The sequence below is a fragment of the Puma concolor genome, chromosome A1 (assembly GCF_028749965.1).
Source record: "Puma concolor isolate L17-30 chromosome A1, mPumCon1.1.hap2, whole genome shotgun sequence".
Taxonomy (NCBI): Eukaryota; Metazoa; Chordata; class Mammalia; order Carnivora; family Felidae; genus Puma; species Puma concolor.
In genome coordinates, this window is record NC_141667.1 from 154213333 (window position 1) to 154232487 (window position 19155).

The 19155-nt window shown below is 39.5% G+C and overlaps 1 pseudogene; it reads left to right on the plus strand.

The window, feature by feature from the left end:
- The first annotated feature begins 1308 nt into the window (after positions 1-1308).
- Positions 1309-2256, plus strand: LOC112856876 (putative olfactory receptor 2W6 pseudogene; annotated as a pseudogene).
- Positions 2257-19155: the final 16899 nt, after the last annotated feature.

The following is a 19155-nucleotide window of genomic DNA, read 5'->3' on the forward strand; positions in this document are numbered from 1 at the left end:
TGTGCAAGAGATGTGGAAATGGCTTCATCCAGCTTCCTAGTCTCTGGGGTAGGAACTTTGTGCTTTCAACAGTCCACAATCAAGCACCCCTCCTTGTCTCAGGCCTCCTTCAACTCCCTGCCTCTACCTTGTCTGTGTCCAAGTCATCTGCCAGCCAGGTGGCAACTTCTTCCAGAGTTTTATCTCAGATATGGGTATGTTTCAAAACCTCACACTTCAGAGGTACACTGAAGCTTGTACCTGCACAGACTCTCTGCGGGGAGGATCTCACTGAGCAATGGCCGGGGTGTTGGCTTGCCACGGAAAACATTCATGCAATTGCACAGTGGCAGAAGTTCAGAGATTATGGCAAATCAGAATACACAGCTGGCACCAGGTTTCCCTGCACTCTTGGTGTCTTTGTCCTAATACCAACAAACGTGTGCTTTCCGTGGTCTGCTGGGACCTTTGCTGGTGGGGAGGCTGTTTGGCCTCTATCAAATGCGCTTCAAATACGTGAACCAATTCTCCCTGTGTGGCACACAGACCCCTCAGACCCTGCCGTTCCTGAAGATTCACCCTGCTTCCTTGCCAGAGCACCACGAGGCACTGAGCTCTGGGAACTTCAGATTCTGTACCTCATTGTTTATAGAATCCTGGTGGTTTTGAAACCCTCTCCTTTCTCACCATCAATTGTTTTGGGGGAACTGATTTCTTGTTCCCTCCCCAGTGAGTGTTTTCACTCTTTCTTTTTCTCTCCAGCAACTTTCAGGGCGGATTGCTTTTCTTACTCAATCCCAATGCACCACACTCTCCCCTTTTCTCCTTCTCTGTCCTGTCTCTGCAAAAACAACACCTTACCCTCTGTGACTTTTCCCTCCTTCAGTTCACCTCCTCACACACATAACTGTCAAATTCTGTGACTCAAATTATGCAGATTATTGCATTAAACCTCAGATCGATTTACTAGATGTTCAAAATGGTTTGGTAGTGATATACCTATGTTTCACAGACCAGGCAACTCAGGGTCTCCATGCTGATCCACCATTTTAACTCTTCTTTCCAAAGAAGACTTTTTTTTAAAAGATGTATCCACTTATCTCACTTAACCAGATTAGAAGATATATAGGCAAAAGTTACAGCTTCCATCACTTTACAGACAAATATTTTTAGCCCCTCACCCTATAATTCCAGGCAATGCACAAGCAAGTGTCCCAGTTAAATAGGTGGAACAAAACTATTTTCTTGGGAAAAAATGTGGTACCTCATTTTCTGTATGAGTAATAACACATGTTAGCCTCCCTAAACAGGTTTATCAAGCCAAGTGTGATGGAAAGAAATGAAAGCTCTAGAAACTTCATTCTGCTTGGATTCTCTGACCGGCCAAAGCTGGAGATGGTCTTGTTTTTCACTAACATGGTGTTTTACTTTCTGGCTGTCATGGGAAACTCGACTATCATCTTCCTGTCCATGGTGGACCCTCGGCTGCACAGGCCAATGTACTTCTTCCTCTGCAACCTGTCCCTCCTGGATCTCTGCTACACCTCTAGCAGCATTCCTCAGATGCTGGTCAACCTCTGGGGCCCACAAAAGACCATTACCTATATGGGCTGTGTCATACAACTCTTTGCATTCCTGTCTGTGGGTGGCATTGAATGCATTCTTCTTTCTGTCATGGCCTATGACCGCTTTGTGGCTGTTTGCAAGCCTCTTCACTACATGACCATCATGCACCCACAGCTGTGCCTGCGACTGGCAGCCTGTGCCTGGCTCACTGGGATTGCCAATTCCATCCTCATGTCCCCACTGACAATGTCCTTGAAGCGGTGTGGTCACCATCACATCAACCACTTTGTGTGTGAGATGCCAGCCATCATCCACATTTCCTGCGTGGACACTAGGCATGTTGAAGGCCTGGTTTTCTTCCTGGCCATCCCCATTGTCCTGGTGCCCCTCGCCATGATACTGGTTTCCTATGGCTATATTATAGCCACAGTTCTGCGGATCCAGTCTGCAGCTGGGAGGCACAAGGCCTTCAACACCTGCTCTTCCCACATGATTGTAGTGTCTCTCTTCTATAGCACTATAATCTACATGTACATGCAGCCTGGGAATGTGGCAAGCCAGGACCAGGGCAAGTTCCTAACCCTCTTCTACTGTCTGGTGACCCCCACTCTGAATCCTTTCATCTACACACTGAGAAACAAAGATGTGAAGGGAGCCATGTGGAAGGTTCTTGGGAAAGACCACAGCCTGTTGGATGCAATAGGGCACTGATGCGGCAGGTATCACTCATCCTGAGATACTTATTGTCCATGAAAGCTCTTTGTTCCAGGGTAATAAGTATGCACAATGTCATATCAGATGCTAGAATGTGAACAGAGCAAGGTCTTCTCTCTTTCAGGGATCCCAAACTAAATAACTTGTATCTTTGCTTGCTGGTAGATGGAGAGAACCCCTGTGTCCTTCCAAGTGACAGACTCAAAAGATAATGTGCTGGTGGAAAAAAATGCTACTTCCTCTTTGCTTAGTGGGGTTTATAGGGTGATAATTATTTCTTTGCAGCTAACTTTAGACTATGATTCCAGAAAACTATAATGTGACTATTAAGTCAGATCTATTTATTTATTTATTTTAAATTTTGAATGTTTATTAACTTTTGAGAGAGAGAGAGCAGGGGAGGGGCATAGAGAGAGGGAGACACAGAATTTGAAGCAAGCTCCAGGCTCTGAGCTGTCAGCACAGAGCCTGATTTGAACCACAAGATCTTGACCTGAGCCGAAGTCAGACATTTAACCTACTGATCCCCCCAAGTGCTCTACTATTGATTCAGATCTAAGGAGAAGGAGCCTTCAGGCAGAAAAATGTGTGCATGTATGTGTGAGAGAGTGACTGGTATTTTGAGGTTCATTTGTTCCATTCCATATACTCTTTTGTTCCAAAAATTCTAGATCCCTGTGGAAAGTATACCATTACTAATTCAGGCTGTTGTCTGCCTCCTCCTTCCCCGTGCAAATAATTTATAACTGCTTCTCTAGGAACAGTATTTCTTTAAAATTCCAGGTTATATGCCACTTATTGGTCATTAAATCAATTTGACAAGCATTTAAGGCAACAGGCATTTAACAGTGAGTTAAGTTAGCATGAAATGGAATAGGAAATTTCAGAGAGGATTGTACAAGGTAGGGTAAGTCAGTTGTGTGAATGTCTATGTGTGTATGTGTATCAAATATTTTACCTACATGAATCATTGACACAAAAGTTTGAAAGTCACTGACTTGAAAAGTCTTTATTGAAACAAGTTTCAAAGAAGGCAGTACACCTGCAGTGGGAAAAAATTAGGGATACAATTATTTTATTTTCTTTTTTAAAGATTTTATTTACATTCCAGTTAGTGAACATACAGTGCAATATTAATTTAAGACGTACAATGTAGTGATTCAATACTTTCATACAACACCCAGTGCTCATCTCAACAAGTCCAGTCCTTAATCCCCATTACATATTTAGCCCATCCCCCCACCCACCTCTCCTCTGGTGACCATCACGTTGTTCTCTATTGTCAAGAGTCTGTTTCTTGGATTGCCTCTCTCTCTTTTCTTTTAGGGATACAATTCTTAACAATTCAAGAGCAGAGGGTCATAGAAGGAAATAGTGTCATGTTAACATGTGGATGGGAACAGTGTGGAAAGTAACCAGGCCACAGCTGCTTAGTATGAGAACATTTGCCAGGATAAATGATGCTAATGATGATGATGATTATAATGATGGTGATGATATTAAATTATGATGAATATGGAAGTATAGTTCATTCATTAACCCATGTATTTTCACCTTCTGACTGTTCTGAAGTAGAAACGATTCAAGATTTAATGGCAAGCCACGGTTTACTTTGCAATATTTTTTTTCTTAGACTTTGTTGTAAAAGGTGAAAATGAGAATCTTTAAGTTGTAAAAATTAATGAAATTAATAAACTTTCAACCATTTCTGGGAACTAATTAGTCTCTGTAATTCTGAATTTTATGTGTCTACTTGACTAGGCCATAATATCTGGGTATTTCAAACCCCAGTCAGGATTTTCTGCGAAGGTATTTTTAGATGAGATTAAAACTTAAATCAGTAGACTTTGAATAATCAATTGCTCTCCATTATGTGGAGAACTCTGGAATTAGTGGAAGGTCTTATGATAAAACAATCTGAGTTCCCCCTAGAAAGACTGAATTCTGCCTTCAGACCATGGTTGGACTTTGGCTGCAACATCAACTCTTTCTTGGGTCTTCAGCTTGTCCTGCAGATTTTCAACTTGTGACTCCCTCTGCCTGTCTACCTATCTACCTGTCTACCAATGTGTGTCTGTATCATTATCTATTTATCTATCATCTATCTATCTATCTATCTATCTATCTATCATCTTTCTATCTCTCATCTATCTATTATCTGTATCTGTGCATTCTATTGATTCTGTTTCTCTGGAGAACTCTGATATTTTAAAAATACTTTAAAAAATAAGTATGTCTAGATTTAATTTTGCATAAGTTTTACTTATTTTTTTAAATCCCATCTTCTTTATGTTCATGCTCAGTTTTAATACTTCTTTTCTTATGTTCAACAACCATTTCCTTGAACAAGAGAAGCTTTGCTTTTATTTATTAATTTTTAAATGTTTATTTATTTTTGAAAGAGTGAGAGGGAGAGCGTGAACAGGAGAGGGGCAGAAAAAAGGGGGACAGAGGATCCAAAGCAGACACTGCACTAACTGCAGTGAGCAAGACATGGGGCCCAAACTCATGAACTATGAGATCACAACCTGAGCCAAATTTGCACCCTCAACCGACTGAACCACAAGATGCCCCGTTATTTTTTATTTTCAGCCAACACTTCTTTACTGGATTAATAGAAATTAGAAAAACATGTGAATATTGCAAAGAATTAGGAGGGCAAGTTAGTTTATATGTGTGCTACTTTATTTTCCGATTTCTCTAAATAGAAGAAAGTTTGTTGTAATTTTTTTTCTTTTGTGTCTTTAGGAAATCTCTGAATCCTTTTTAATGTTTTTGCCTTTGGTGGTTTTGATACATTTATACTTGAATGTACTAGGCATTGCAAGTTGTAAGTATAGGTCACGTGTACTCTCTGGGTAGCTTCTGGTGCAATGTCACATGCATTTAGTGTGGGCCTGTATAAACAACAGTGTTAAAACAATGTTTTAGCCTATGTTGAAATAAGTCATTTAGAATTACCAATTTACTTTTTTCTTTTCTTTTCTTTTCTTTTTTTATTTTTGCCAGGAAATAATCCTATAGCTTCTTTCTATTTAGAGAATCCACCCAATTTTATATACATACCATATTAATTCTAACATGATTGGTAAAGGTCAATTAAGATAAGATTGTTAGCATGTTTCAACTGTTTATGAAAAACACAATTCATAACTACCAGTAAATGTAAACATGCTTTTCTTTTTCTTTTCTTTAGTTTAAAAATTTTTTAACATTTATTTATTGCTGAGAGACACAGAGAGACAGAGCATGAGCACGGGAGGGGCAGAGAAGGAAGGAGACACAGAATCTGAAGCAGGCTCCAGACTCTGAGCTGTCAGCACAGAGCCTGATGTAGGACTGAAACTTATGAACTGCAAGATCATGACCTAAGCCTATGTCAGATGCTTAAGTGACTGAGCCACACAGGTGCCCCCATAAACATTTTTTTCTAATAAATACTTTAACATACACAATTTCACACTGCTAACATATAGAAGAGATAAATATTAAAAAGTCTTACCAAAAAGTACCTGGAAGGTTTTTAGTAAATATATGTAGACACAGATTTTTCTTCATTTTGAAAAAACGCAGATTTGAATAATTGAATTGTTGGATAGTTTTATGTACTTAGTCTCTAAGTATACCCTTTTCTAAACAAAAGGAAATCTTTTTGCATCACAAATGCTGTTGTGTCAAGGTTTTTTCAAGGTTTAACATTGGATATGATTCCAGTTTGTATACATGGTTCCCAGTAGGATTTTTGTTGAGGAATATCATATTGTTAGTCCATGCAACTTCATCTCTGTATCTTGTTCCTTTTTATTTTTAAAATTTATTTATTTAATATACACATTCATGTATAATTAGCATTAGTGTTATATTAGTTTCATACGTACAATATAGTGATACAACATGTCCATACAATACCCAGTGCTCATCATAAGTATGCTTTTAATCCCCTTTATCTATTTCCTCACCCTCCTCCCACCTTTCCTCTGGCAACCACCACTTTGTTCTCTGATTTTTATTTATTTGTTTGTCTCTTTTAACCTTGTTCATTACTTTTATTATTCCACATACAAGTGAAATTACATGGTATTTTTTCTTGGACTGACTTATTTTATTTAGCTTTATACCCTCTAACTCCATCCATGTCGTTGAAAATGGCAAGATTTTATTTTTTCTTGTGGCTAATATTGCATTGTGTATATATACCACTTATTCTTTATCCAATTTTCAGTTGATGTACACTTGGGTTGTTTCCATGTCTTGGCTATTAACATTGCAAAAACACAGGGGTGCACATATTTTTTTGAATTAGTGTTTTTATTTTCTTTGGGCAAACACAAAGCATTGAAAATACTCAAATATATATAAATAAAATATATATATATATATATATATATATACACACACACACACACATACATACATACATACATATATATAAATTTTGAGGAATGTCCATACTGTTTTCTACAGTGGCAGCACTAGTTTGCATTCCCACTAGCAGTGCAAAAGAGATCTTGTTTCTCTGCATCCTCACCAACATCTGTTGTTGCCTGAGTTGTTAATATTAGCCATTCTGACAGGTGTGAGGTGGTATCTCATTGTGATTTTGATTTGTATTTCCCTGATGATGAGTGAAGTTGAGCATTTTTTCATGTGTCGGTTGGTCATCTGGATGTCTTCTTTGGAGAAGTGTCTATTCATGTCTTTTGCCCATTTCTTCACTGGATTATTTGTTTTATGGGGGTGTTCAGTTTGATAGGTTCCTTATAGATTTGGGATACTAACCCTTTATCTGATATGTCGTTTGAAAATCTCTTCTCCCATTCTATCAGTTGTGTTTTAGTTATGCTGATTGTTACCTTCGCTGTGCAAAAGGTTTTTGTTTTGATGAGGTCCCAGTAGTTCGTTTTTGCTTTTGTTTCCCTTGCCTCCAGAGACGTGTTGATTACTAATTCGACGTGTTAGTAGCACGTCGTGTTTTGTTTCCCTTGCCTCCAGAGACATGTTGCTCGACGTGTTACTAATTCGATTTCCTTATTGGTTATGGGTCTGTTCAAATTTTCTATTTCTTTCTGTTTCAGTTTTGGTAGTGTATATGTTTCTAGGAATTTGTTTGTTACTTCCAGATTGCTCATTTTATTGGCATATAATTGCTCATATTATTCTCTTATTATTGTTTTTATCTTTGATGTGTTGGTTGTGATGGATCCTCTTTCATTCTTGATTTTATTTACTTGGGTCCTTTCCTTTTTCTTTTTGATCAAACTGGGTAGTGGTTTATCAGTTTTGTTAATTCTTTCAAAGAACCAGCTTCTGGTTTCATTGATCTGTTCTACTGTTTTGTTTTTGGTTTTGGTTTTGGTTTCAAAAGCATTAATTTCTGCCCTAATCTTTATTATTTCCTGTCTTCTGCTGGTTTTGGGTTTTATTTGCCATTCTTTTTCCAGCTCCTTAAGGCGTAAGGTTAGGTTCTGTATCTGAGATCTTTCTTCCTTCTTTAGGAAGGGCTGGATTGCTATATACGTCCCTCTTATGAGTGCTTTTGCTGTGTCCCAGAGGTGTTGGATTGTGGTGTTATCATTTTCACTGACTTCCATATACTTTTTTTTTAAAGATGAAATTTATTGTCAAATTGGTTTCCATACAACACCCAGTGCTCATCCCAAAAGGTGCCCTCCTCAATACCCACCACTCACCCTCCCCTCTCTCTCAGCCCCCAATCAACCCTCAGTTTGTTCTCAGTTTTTAAGAATCTCTTATGCTTTGGCTCTCTCCCTCTCTAACCTCTATTTTTTTTCTTCCCCTCCTCCATGGACTTCTGTTAAGTATCTCAGGATCCACATAAGAGTGAAAACACATGGTATCTGTCGTTACCTGTATGACTTATTTCACTCAGCATAACACTCTCCAGTTCCATCCACCTTGCTACAAAAGGCCATATTTCATTATTTCTCATTGCCATGTAGTATTCCATTGTGTATAAATATATATATATATATATATATATATATATATATATATTATTTAGAAATAAATATATAAAATAAATAAAATATATTTTTAATATATTTTTTGAGGAACCTCCACACTGTTTTCCAGAGTGGCTGCACCAATTTGCATTCCCACCAATAGTGCAAGAGGGTTCCAGTTTCTCCACATCCTCTCCAGCATCTATAGTCTCCTGATTTGTTCATTTTAGCCACTCTGACTGGCACGAGGTAGTATCTCAGTGTGGTTTTGATTTGTATTTCCATGATGAGGAGTGACGTTGAGCATCTTTTCATGTGCCTGTTGGCCATCCGGAAGTCTTCTTTAGAGAAGTATCCATGTTTTCTGCCTATTTCTTCACTGGATTATTTGGTTTTTGGGTGTGGAGTTTGGTGAACTGTTTATAGATTTTGGATACTAGCCCTTTGTCCAATATGTCATTTGCAAATATCTTTTCCCATCCCTTTGGTTGTCTTTTAGTTTTGTTGATTGTTTCCTCTGCAATTCAGAAGCTTTTTATCTTCACGAGGTCCCAATAGTTCCTTTTTGCTTTTAATTCCCTTTGGGGATGTGTCAAGTAAGATATTGCTGCGGCTGAGATCAGAGAGGTTTTTTCCTGCTTTCTCCTCTAGGGTTTTGATAGTTTCCTGTCTCACATTCAGGTCCTTTATCCATTTTGAGTTTGTTTTTGTGAATGATGTAAGAAAGTGGTCTAGTTTCATTCTTCTGCATGTTTCTGTCCATTTCTCCCAGCACCATTTGTTAAAGAGACTGTCTTTTTTCCATTGTATATTTTTCCTGCTTTGTCAAAGATTAGTTGGCCATACTTGTGTGGGTCTAGTTCTGGGGTTTCTATTCTATACCATTGGTCTATGTGTCTCTTTTTGTGCCAACAACATGCTATCTTGATGATTACAGCTTGGTAGTAGAAGCTAAAGTCTGGGATTGTGATGCCTCCTGCTTTGGTCTTCTTCTTCAAAATTACTTTGGCTATTCGGGGCCTTTTGTGGTTCCATATGAATTTTAGGATTGCTTGTTCTGGCTTCGAGAAGAATGCTGGTGGAATTTTGATTGGGATTGCATTGAATGTATAGATAGCTTTGGGTGTTATTGACATTTTCACAATATTTATTCTTCCAATGCATGAGCATGGAATGTTTTTCCATTTCTTTATATCTTCTTTAATTTCCTTCATAAGCTATGTATAGTTTTCAGCATACAGATCTTTTACATCTTTGGTTAGGTTTATTCCTCGGTATTTTATGCTTCTTGGTGCAATTGTGAATGGGATCAGTTTCTTCATTTGTCTTTCTCTTGCTTCATTATTAGTGTATAAGAATGCAACTGATTTCTGTATATTGATTTTATATCCTGCGACTTTGCTGAATTCATGTATCAGTTCTAGCAGACTTTTGGTGGAGTCTATCGGATTTTCCATGTATAATATCATGTCATCTGCAAAAAGTGAAAGCTTAACTTCATCTTTGCCAATTTTGGTGCCTGATTGCTGATGCTAGCACTTCCAACACTATGTTAAACAACACTGGTGAGAGTGGACATCCCTGTCATGTTTCTGATCTCAGGGGGAAAGGTCTCAGTTTTTCCCATGGAGGATGATATTGGATGTGGGCTTTTCATAAATGGCTTTATGATGTTTAAATATGTTACTTCTATCCAATTGGAAGTTACTTTTTTTCCATTGGAAAATGGAAAATCATTCCATTTTCTTGAGGGTTTTTATTAAGACAGGATGCTGAATTTTGTCAAATGCCTTTTCTGCATCGATTGACAGGATCATTTGGTTCTCATCTTTTCTTTTATTAATGTGATATATCATATTGATTGATTTGTGAATGTTGAACCAGCTCTGCATCCCAGGAATGAATCCCACTTGATCATGGTGAATAATTCTTTTTATATGCTGTTGATTTCGATTTTCTAGTATCTTATGGAGAATTTTTTGCATCCATATTCATCAGGGATATTGGCCTGTAGTTCTCTTTTATTATTGGGTCTCTGTCTGGTTTAGGAATCAAAGTAATGCTGGCCTCATAGAATGAGTCTGCAAGTTTTCCTTCCTTTTCTATGTTTTGGAACAGCTTGAGAAGGATAGGTATTATTTCTGCTTTAAATGTTTGGTAGAATTCTGCAGGGAAACCATCTGGTCCTGGACTCTTATTTATTGGGATATTCTTGATAACTGATTCAATTTCTTCACTGGTTATGGGTCTGTTCGTGTTTTCTATTTCTTCCTGTTTGACTTTAGGAAATGTGTGCGTGCTTAGGAATTGGTCCATTTCTTCCAGGTTGTCCAGTTTGTTGGCGTATAATTTTTCATAGTATTCCATGATAATTGCTTGTATATCTGAGGGATTGGTTGTGATCATTCCATTTTCATTCATGGTTTTATCTATTTGGGTCCTCTCCCTTTTCTTTTTGAGGAACCTGGCTAGAGGTTTATCAATTTTGTTTATTTTTTCAAAAGGCAGGAGAGGGAAGATGGCGGCATAGGAGGACGCTGGGCTCACCGCGCGTCCTGCTGATCACTTAGATTCCACCTACACCTGCCTAAATAACCCAGAAAACCGCCAGAGGATTAGCAGAACGGAGTCGCCAGAGCCAAGCGCAGACAAGAGGCCCACAGAAGAGGGTACGAAGGGCGGCGAAGCGATGCGCGCTCCACGCACTGGCGGGAGGGAGCCGGGGCGGAGGGGCGGCTCGCCGGCCAAGCAGAGCCCCTGAGTCTGGCTTGCAAAAAGCGGAGGGGCCTGACGGACTGTGTTCCGACAGCAAGCGTGACTTAGCCGCTGGGAGGTCATAAGTTAACAGCTCTGCTCAGAAAGCGGGAAGGCTGGAGGACAAAGGGAAGGTGAGCTGCTGAGCCCCCTGACGACAGAGCTCAGTTTGGTGGGGAACAAAGGGGCTCGCCAGCGCCATCTCCCCCGCCCATCACCCAGCCAAAATCCCAAAGAGAACCAGTTCCTGCCAGGGAACTTGCTGGCTCCGCGCAAACACCCAACTCTGCGCTTCTGCGGAGCCAAACCTCCGGCAGCGGATCTGACTCCCTCCTGCTGCCACAGGGCCCCTCCTGAAGTGGATCACCTAAGGAGAAGCAAGCTAAGCCTGCCCCTCCTGCCCCTGTGCACATTGCCTACCCACCCCAGCTAAGACGCCAGATCCCCAGCATCGCAAGCCTGGCAGTGTGCAAGTAGCCCAGACAGGCCACCCCACCCCACAGTGAATCCCGCCCCTAGGAGAGGGGAAGAGAAGGCACACACCAGTCCGACTGTGGCCCCAGCAGTGGGCTAAGGGCAGACATCAGGTCTGACTGAAGCTCCGCCCACCAACTCCAGTTATACACCACAGCACAGGGGAAGTGCCCTGCAGGTCCTCACTACGCCAGGGACTATCCAAAATGACCAAGCGGAAGAATTCCCCTCAGAAGAATCTCCAGGAAATAACAACAGCTAATGAGCTGATCAAAAAGGATTTAAATAATATAACAGAAAGTGAATTTAGAATAATAGTCATAAAATTAATCGCTGGGCTTGAAAACAGTATAGCTGACAGCAGAGAATCTCTTGCTACAGAGATCAAGGGACTAAGGAACAGTCACGAGGAGCTGAAAAACGCTTTAAACGAAATGCATAACAAAATGGAAACCACCATGGCTCGGATAGAAGAGGCAGAGGAGAGAATAGGTGAACTAGAAGATAAAGCTATGGAAACAGAGGAAGCTGAGAAAAAGAGAGATAAAAAAATCCATGAGTATGAGGGGAAAATTAGAGAACTAAGTGATACACTAAAAAGAAATAATATACGCATAATTGGTATCCCAGAGGAGGAAGAGAGAGGGAAAGGTGCTGAAGGGGTACTTGAAGAAATAATAACTGAGAACTTCCCTGAAGTGGGGAAGGAAAAAGGCATTGAAATCCAAGAGGCACAGAGAACTCCCTTCAGACGTAACTTGAATCGATCTTCTGCACGACATATCATAGTGAAACTGGCAAAATACAAGGATAAAGAGAAAATTCTGAAAGCAGCAAGGGGTAAACGTGCCCTCACATATAAAGGGAGACCTATAAGACTCGTGACTGATCTCTCTTTTGAAACTTGGCAGGCCAGAAAGAATTGGCACGAGATTTTCAGTGTGCTAGACAGAAAAAATATGCAGCCGAGAATCCTTTATCCAGCAAGTCTGTCATTTAGAATCGAAGGAGAGATAAAGGTCTTCCCAAACAAACAAAAACTGAAGGAATTTGTCACCACTAAACCAGCCCTACAAGAGATCCTAAGGGGGACCCTGTGAGACAAAGTACCAGAGACATCACTACAAGCATAAAACATACAGACATCACAATGACTCTAAACCCATATCTTTCTATAATAACACTGAATGTAAATGGATTAAATGTGCCAACCAAAAGACATAGGGTATCAGAATGGATAAAAAAACAAGACCCATCTATTTGCTGTCTACAAGAGACTCATTTTAGACCTGAGGACACCTTTAGATTGAGAGTGAGGGGATGGAGAACTATTTATCATGCTACTGGAAGCCAAAAGAAAGCTGGAGTAGCCATGCTTCTATCAGACAAACTAGACTTTAAATTAAAGGCTGTAACAAGAGATGAAGAAGGACATTATATAATAGTGACAGGGTCTATCCATCAGGAAGAGCTAACAATTATAAATGTCTATGTGCCGAATACCGGAGCGCCCAAATATATAAAACAAGTACTCGCAAACATAAGCAACCTTATTGATAAGAATGTGGTAATTGCAGGGGACTTTAACACCCCACTTACAGAAATGGATAGATCATCTAGACCGACGGTCAATAAAGAAACAAGGGCCCTGAATGAGACATTGGATCAGATGGACTTGACAGATATATTTAGAACTCTGCATCCCAAAGCAACAGCATATACTTTCTTCTCGAGTGCACATGGAACATTCTCCAAGATAGATCATATACTGGGTCACAAAACAGCCCTTCATAAGTTTACAAGAATTGAAATCATACCATGCATACTTTCAGACCACAATGCTATGAAGCTTGAAATCAACCACAGAAAAAAGTCTGGAAAACCTCCAAAAGCATGGAGGTTAAAGAACACCCTACTAACGAATGAGTGGGTCAACCAGGCAATTCGAGAAGAAATTAAAAAATATATGGAAACAAACGAAAATGAAAATACAGCAATCCAAACGCTTTGGGATGCAGCAAAGGCAGTCCTGAGAGGAAAATACATTGCAATCCAGGCCTATCTCAAGAAACACGAAAAATCCCAAATACAAAATCTAACAGCACACCTAAAGGAAATAGAAGCAGAACAGCAAAGGCAGCCTAAACCCAGCAGAAGAAGAGAAATAATAAAGATCAGAGCAGAAATAAACAATATAGAATCTAAAAAAACTGTAGAGGAGATCAACGAAACCAACAGTTGGTTTTTTGAAAAAATAAACAAAATTGACAAACCTCTAGCCAGGCTTCTCAAAAAGAAAAGGGAGATGACCCAAATAGATAAAATCATGCATGAAAATGGAATTATTACAACCAATCCCTCAGAGATACAAACAATTATCCGGGAATACTATGAAAAATTATATGCCAACAAATTGGACAACCTGGAAGAAATGGACAAATTCCTAAACACCCACACTCTTCCAAAACTCAATCAGGAGGAAATAGAAAGCTTGAACAGACCCATAACCAGCGAAGAAATTGAATCGGTTATCAAAAATCTCCCAACAAATAAGAGTCCAGGACCAGATGGCTTCCCAGGGGAGTTCCACCAGACGTTTAAAGCAGAGATAATACCTATCCTTCTCAAGCTATTCCAAGAAATAGAAAGGGAAGGAAAACTTCCAGACTCATTCTATGAAGCCAGTATTACTTTGATTCCTAAACCAGACAGAGACCCAGTAAAAAAAGAGAACTACAGGCCAATATCCCTGATGAATATGGATGCAAAAATTCTCAATAAGATACTAGCAAATCGAATTCAACAGCATATAAAAAGAATTATTCACCATGATTGAGTGGGATTCATTCCTGGGATGCAGGGCTGGTTCAACATTCGCAAATCAATCAACGTGATACATCACATTAACAAAAAAAAAGAGCAAAAGCATATGATCCTGTCAATCGATGCAGAAAAGGCCTTTGACAATATCCAGCACCCTTTCTTAATAAAAACCCTTGAGAAAGTCGGGATAGAAGGAACATACTTAAAGATCATAAAAGCCATTTATGAAAAGCCCACAGCTAACATCATCCTCAACGGGGAAAAACTGAGAGCTTTTTCCCTGAGATCAGGAACACGACAGGGATGCCCACTCTCACCGCTGTTGTTTAACATAGTGCTGGAAGTTCTAGCATCAGCAATCAGACAACAAAAGGAAATCAAAGGCATCCAAATTGGCAAAGATGAAGTCAAGCTTTCGCTTTTTGCAGATGACATGATATTATACATGGAAATCCGATAGACTCCACCAAAAGTCTGCTAGAACTGATACATGAATTCAGCAAAGTTGCAGGATACAAAATCAATGTACAGAAATCAGTTGCATTCTTATACACTAACAATGAAGCAACAGAAAGACAAATAAAGAAACTGATCCCATTCACAATTGCACCAAGAAGCATAAAATACCTAGGAATAAATCTAACCAAAGATGTAAAGGATCTGTATGCTGAAAACTATAGAAAGCTTATGAAGGTAATTGAAGAAGATTTAAAGAAATGGAAAGACATTCCCTGCTCATGGATTGGAAGAATAAATATTGTCAAAATGTCGATACTACCCAAAGCTATCTACACATTCAATGCAATCCCAATCAAAATTGCACCAGCATTCTTCTCGAAGCTAGAACAAGCAATCCTAAGATTCATATGGAACCACAAAAGGCCCCGAATAGCCAAAGTAATTTTGAAGAAGAAGACCAAAGCAGGAGGCATCACAATCCCAGACTTTAGCCTCTACTACAAAGCTGTCATCATCAAGACAGTATGGTATTGGCACAAAAACAGACACATAGACCAATGGAATAGAATAGAGACCCCAGAACTGGACCCACAAACGTATGGCCAACTAATCTTTGACAAAGCAGGAAAGAACATCCAATGGAGAAAAGACAGTCTCTTTAACAAATGGTGGTGGGAGAACTAGACAGCAACATGCAGAAGGTTGAAATTAGACCACTTTCTCACACCATTCACAAAAATAAACTCAAAATGGATAAAGGACCTGAATGTGAGACAGGAAACCATCAAAACCTTAGAGGAGAAAGCAGGAAAAGACCTCTCTGACCTCAGCCGTAGCAATCTCTTACTCGACACATCCCCAAAGGCAAGGGAATTAAAAGCAAAAGTGAATTACTGCGACCTTATGAAGATAAAAAGCTTCTGCATAGCAAAGGAAACAACCAACAAAACTAAAAGGCAACCAACGGAATGGGAAAAGATATTTGCAAATGACATATCGGACAAAGGGCTAGTATCCAAAATCTATAAAGAGCTCACCAAACTCCACACCCGAAAAGCAAATAACCCAGTGAAGAAATGGGCAGAAAACATGAATAGACACTTCTCTAAAGAAGACATCCGGATGGCCAACAGGCACATGAAAAGATGTTCAGTGTCGTTCCTTATCAGGGAAATACAAATCAAAACCACACTCAGATATCACCTCACGCCAGTCAGAGTGGCCAAAATGAACAAATCAGGAGACTATAGATGCTGGAGAGGATGTGGAGAAACGGGAACCCTCTTGCACTGTTGGTGGGAATGCAAATTGGTGCAGCCGCTCTGGAAAACAGTGTGGAGGTTCCTCAGAAAATTAAAAATAGACCTACCCTATGACCCAGCAATAGCACTGCTAGGAATTTATCCAAGGGACACAGGAGTACTGATGCATAGGGGCACTTGTACCCCAATGTTCATAGCAGCACTCTCAACAATAGCCAAATTATGGAAAGAGCCTAAATGTCCATCAACTGATGAATGGATAAAGAAATTGTGGTTTATATATACAATGGAATACTATGTGGCAATGAGAAAAAATGAAATATGGCCTTTTGTAGCAACGTGGATGGAACTGGAGAGTGTGATGCTAAGTGAAATAAGCCATACAGAGAAAGACAGATACCATATGGTTTCACTCTTATGTGGATCCTGAGAAACTTAACAGGAACCCATGGGGGAGGGGAAGGAAGAAAAAAAAAAAAGAGGTTAGAGTGGGAGAGAGCCAAAGCATAAGAGACTGTTGAGAACTGAGAACAAACTAAGGGTTGATGGGGGGTGGGAGGGAGGAGAGCCTGGGTGATGGGTATTGAGGAGGGCACCTTTTGGGATGAGCACTGGGTGTTGTATGGAAACCAATTTGACAATAAATTTCATATATAAATAAAAAAAATAATAAATAAATAAATAAATAAATAAACAAAAAAAAGGCAACTCTTGGTTTCATTGATCTGCTTTACAGTTTTTTAAAAAATTCTATATTGTTTATTTCTGCTCTGATCTTTATTATTTCTCTTCTGGTGGGTTTGAGGTATCTTTGCTTTTCTGCTTGTATTCCTTTAGGTGTGCTGTTAGATTTCGTATCTGGGATTTTTCTTGTTTATGGAGACAGGCCTGGATTGCAATGTATTTTCCTCTCCGGACTGCCTTTGCTGCATCCCAAAGCATTTAAATTGTTGTATTTTCATTTTCATTCATTTACGTAAAAATTTAATTCCTTCTCTAATTGCCTGGCTTTCCCTTTCATTTTTTCATAGGGTGTCCTTTAACCCCCAGGCTTTTGGAGGTTTTCCAGACTTTTTTCTGTGATTGATTTCAAGCTTCATAGCATTGTGTTCTGAAAGTTTGCATGGTATCATCTCAATTCTTGTATACTTATGAAGGGCTTTTTTTGTGACCCAGTATGTGATCTATCTTGCAGAATGTTTCATGTGTACTGGAGAAGAAAGTGCATTCTGTTGCTTTGGCATGCAGAGTTCTAAATATATCTGTCAAGTCCATCTAATCCAATATATCATTCATGAGCCTCGTTTCTTTATTGATCCTGTGTCTAGATGATCTATCCATTGTTGTAAGTGGAATATTAAAGTCCCCTGCAATTACCACATTCTTATAAATAAGGTTTGTTTGTGATTAATTGTTTTATGTATTTGGGGGCTCCTGTATTTGGCACATAGTCATTTATAATTGTTCTCTCTTCCTAATGGATAGAGCCTGTAATTACTGTATAATCCCCTCTTTCATCTCTTGTTACAGCTTTTAATTTAAAGTCTAGTTTGTCTGATATAAGTATGGCTACTCCAGCTTTCTTTTGACTTCCAGTAGCATGATAGGTAGTTCTCCATCCCCTCACTCTCAATCTGAAGGTGTCCTCAGGTCTAAAAGGAGTCTTGTAGACAACAAATAGATGGGTCTTGTTTTTTTGTTTTTTTTGTTTTTTTGTTTTTTCCATTCTGATACTTATGTCTTTTGTTTGGAGCATTTAGTGCATTTATATTTGGTGTTATTATAGAAAGATATGGGTTTAGAGTCATTGTGATTTCTGTAGGTTTCATGCTAGTAGTGTTTTCTCTGGACTTTGTGGTCCTTGCAACATTTCACTCATGGAATCCCCTTAGGATCTCTTGTAGGGCCGGTTTAGTGGTGATGAATTCCTTCAGTTTTTGTTTGTTTGAGAAGTCCTTTTTCTCTTCTTCTATTCTGGATGACAGACTTGGTACATGAAGGATTCTTGACTGCATATTTTTTCTGTTCATCGCATTGAAGATTTCCTGCCATTCCTTTCTGGCCTGCCAAGTTTTAGTAGGTAGGTCTGCCACAAGTCTTATGCGTCTCCTTTTATAAGTTAGATCATGTTTATACCTAGCTGCTTCAGAATTTTCTCTTTATCCTTCTATTTTGCCAGTTTCACTATGATATGTCATGCAGAAGATCAATTCAAGTTAAGTCTGAAGGGAGTTCTCTGTTCCTCTTGGATTTCACTGCCTTTTTACTTCCCCAGATCAGGGAAGTTCTCAGCTATGATTTGTTCAAGTACACCTTCAGCCCCTTTCTCTCTCTCTTCTTCTTCTTATTCTTCTGGAATTACTATGATAAGGATATCATTCCATTTGATTGTGTCACTTAGTTCTCTAATTCTTCCCTCATACTACTGGATTTTTTTTATCTCTCTTTTTCTCAGCTTCCTCTTTTTCCATAATTTTACCTTCTAATTCACCTATTCTCTGCCTCTTCAATCCGAGCTGTGATGGACTCCATTTTATTTTACACCTCATTTATAACATTTGTAACTCCTCATGACTATTTCTTTGTTTCTGGATCTCTGTAGCAATAGATTCTCTGTTGTCCTCTATGCTTTTTTCAAGCCCAGCGATTAATTTTATGACTATTATTCTAAATTCTTGTTGCAGTATATTGCTTAAATCATTTTTGGTAAATTCGTTAGCTGTTGCTACTTCCTGGAGTTTCTTTTGAAGATAATTCTTCCATTTCATCATTTTGTGTAGTGCTTGCAGTGGCGCCAAACTGCAGGGCACTTTCCCAAACTGCAGTGGTGCCAAACTGCAAACTACTCCACTTTCTGGAGTAACTTGTGTTGGTGGGCTGGGCCACAGTCAGATCTGATGTCTGTCCCCAGCCCACCACTGGGGCCACAGTCAGACTGGTGTTTACCTTATCTTCCCCTCTCCCAGGGGCAGGACTCACTGTGGAGTGGTGTGGCCCCTGTCCAGGCTACTTGAACACTGCCAGGCTTGTGGTGTTTTTTTGATGGGATGTGGCATTTTAGCTGGGGTGGATTTTCAAGGTGCACAGGTGCATGAGGGGCAGGCTCAGCTTGCTTTGCTGTGGGTGGTCCCTTGCAGGAGGGTCCCTGCATTATCAGGAAG